The sequence below is a fragment of the Panthera tigris genome, chromosome B2 (genome assembly GCF_018350195.1).
Source record: "Panthera tigris isolate Pti1 chromosome B2, P.tigris_Pti1_mat1.1, whole genome shotgun sequence".
In the NCBI taxonomy this organism is placed as follows: domain Eukaryota; kingdom Metazoa; phylum Chordata; class Mammalia; order Carnivora; family Felidae; genus Panthera; species Panthera tigris.
Genome location: NC_056664.1, coordinates 11,100,713 through 11,103,799, shown reverse-complemented (window position 1 = coordinate 11,103,799; position 3,087 = coordinate 11,100,713). Strand labels below are relative to the sequence as shown.

At 49.7% G+C, this 3,087-nt stretch overlaps 1 pseudogene; it reads right to left on the bottom strand.

The window, feature by feature from the left end:
- Nucleotides 1-2,544: 2,544 nt before the first annotated feature.
- LOC122238974 lies at nt 2,545-2,648 on the bottom strand (annotated as a pseudogene).
- Between the last annotated feature and the right edge of the window lie 439 nt (nt 2,649-3,087).

Genomic DNA, 3,087 nt, shown 5'->3' with positions numbered 1-3,087 from the left:
CAAAGAAAAATGAAGAGAGTGCTCTAGGGGTAAAATATTTGGCTGTCTTGGGGCACCTGGCTGGCTCAGTTGCAAGAGCATGCAACTCTTGATCTCGGGGTTGTGAGTTCTGGCCTCACGTTTGGGGGCAGAGATTACTTAAAAATGTTTGGCTGTGCTCTGTTCTCCTGTCCTAAGGTCAGCCTGCTTCCCCCTACCCCCACTGCTTTCACCTGTGCCCATTTGCTCTCAGAGGCTGGTGAGAGGACCCAGCAAGAGCCCCGGTGCCTCCCGGCACCCCAGCCCTGGCACTCATGCTTTCCTTTAGATCTGATTACAGCCCACAATGGTTGCAGCAAGGTAGCTGAGCTCCCAGCCATACGTGTCTGCAAGCATGGCATCATAGAAGCACAGTGAACTTGGATTTCAGACAGATGGGTTCAGATTGAAGAACGTCAATAACTGTTGGTAAACAACATTTTCTCTCTAATTTCTATTTACTTCCATTGTTTCTCAGTGTTTACCACCACTGACCCTCCTCTGCCTCCACGCGTCCCTTCAGGGAAAGTTTGTCTCTCTAGGGACTTGTCATAGGACTGAACTTAGATGCCACAAAGGCAGGAGGATCTGCACACTGGTATGCACCGAGTAGTGCCCGTTCTAGAGTTCTCCGCGTCCGTCTCATCCCTACCTCCCCTCCTCATTTGTTTTCTGCTTGCAGCCAGCAGTCTTTCTCAAGCAAAAATCCGATCTTGTTACCTTGCCTGTGACGTTTCAATGCCTCCCCATGATCTGTGGAATCAAGTGCAATTTTAAAGCACGGCCAGCAGGGGCGCCTGGGTAGCTCAGTCGGTTAAGCAGCCAGGCTGTTTCCGCTCAGGTCATCATCTCACAGTTTGTGAGTTTGAGCCTTGCGTCAGGTTCTGTGCTGACAGTGTGGAGCCTGCTTGGGATTCTCCCTCTCTCTCCCTCTCTCTCTGCCCCTCCCCTACTCTCTCTATCTCTCTCCCTCAAAAAATAAAGCTAAAAAAAATTGTTTTTTAAAACATGGCCTAGCAGACTCTACATAATCTGGCCTCTGCTTACCTCTCCAGTTGTGTCTCTCCAGCCTTCCTCCGAACCACTGGCACTCCCTCACCCAAGAAAGAATCCAACAGCCATCATGAGCTTCTTGAAATTCACTGAATTGCCCTGTTCTTTCATACCTTTGGCTTTCCTCCACGCTTTTCCGCTACTGGAAAACTCTTTCTCCTGCTACTCTCCTGTCCCTGGCCAAGTTACATTCATTCTTCAGGTCTCAGCTTAAAAGCCACTGCCTCTGGGCTTGTTGTAGACTACCCTCCAGGTGCACCAGAATCATGCATCAGCATCGGAGCATCTACTTAGTTTTTTGTTTTGTTTTGTGTACTTATTTATTTTGAGAGCGAGAGAGAGAATGTGGGGGAGGTGCAGGAAGAGAGAGAATCCCAGGGAGGCTCTGCACCTTCAAGCATAGAGCCCGATGCGGGGCTTGAATGCAGGAACCATGAGATCATGACCTGAGCTGAAGTTGGATGCTTAACTGAGCCACCCAGGCACCCCGAGCATCTAATTTTAACAGCTGTTCACTGTGTATCCCTCTATTCAGCTCTGTGAGGTTAGGGATGTTGCTGTTCTTTTATTTTTTTATTTTTTAATGGTTATTCATTTTTGAGAGACAGAGTGCAGGCAGAGGAGGGGCAGAGAGAGAAGGAGACACAGAATCCAAAGCTGGCTCCAGGCTCCAAGCTGTCAGCACAGAGCCCCACACAGGGCTCGAAGTCACGGACTGTGAGATCATGACCTGAGCCGAAGTTGGTGACTCAACCGACTGAGCCACTCAGGCACACCATGTTGCTGTTCTTATTAATTCTTCTACCCCTAGCACCCAGCAGTGTCTTGAACTAGCAAGCTTTCAATAAATGTTGGCAGAATTAAAAAAAAAAAAAAAAACAAAACACCGGAGTCTCTTTAATAGCCATTTGCATTGTCCAGGGCTCTGTTACAAACTTGTTGTTTCTTCAGTTGATTCCTGGCATCCTTAAAGTTATGAGTGACATGACTGGCTATGAATGAATAATGTTGTGATGCCTCTAACCTATCCCATAAGTATACATCACATTGATAGGTAAATGAATGAATGAATAAATGGAGTGCCAGTTAACAAATCACCTTCCACATTCCCAGTAGGGATTATGTCACCACTCCCAGCTCCTGCATGTTAATGATACAGTGATGTTTCCACAGATCCCTTCCCGTCGTTCTTATCTTTTATATTATTCAGTATGCTCTGCCCATTGCTGCTTCGTTGGCCTTAGAACTCTCCTTCAATACATCCACCTGCTCCCTCCCAGAACTTTGGCTTCAGAACTGCCTCTCTCCTGAGAAACGGAGGCTCCAGACATGCTCAGTAACCAAAGCCAGGTATAATTAAATGCTTTCGCCTCGACTTGGGGCCCTGACAGGTGGCAGGTGTGGACAGTGCTGGCAAAAGAGACCTGACCTGTCTTGTCTTGCATAGCTGAACATACCCTTCTCGAGGCCAATCTAAAGTCCTGGCAACCCAAGTTTAAGTAGTGGGGACGTCTACATTTTTAAACTGATAAGAACAGATACTACACTTGATCTTAGCCAAAAGGCCGAGAAGCGATACATTTTTAAAACAGTAAGATGGAAGGAGTTATTTTGGAAACATTAAGATGACTGGCAGGCGATTCTCAGACACAATCAAGCGTTAAGTGATGTGGTTAAGGCTAGGGAGGACGGAGGAGGCAGGGACGAATGGAAGTGGTGCCCGCCCTGAACCTCGCTGGGTAGATGGAAGATTTTAAAAGGGGTTTTCCGAAGTCGCCCAGCCCCAGAATTTCAAGGACCACAGTCGCTGCCCCTTCCGAAAGAGAGCGCATTTCTGGGGGAGGTGTGTGCGTGCACGCGCCGGGGGAGGGAGGGCTCGGGAGAGGGGCCACCGCTCTCCGGAATAAACAGCAGGGGGAGAAGGGGAGCGCGGCGGAGGGCGACGTGCGGGCGGGCGCCGGGGGCGCGGGCCGGAGGAGGGGGGCCCCGGGGCGCGCGGGGCGGCTGGGAGCCGGC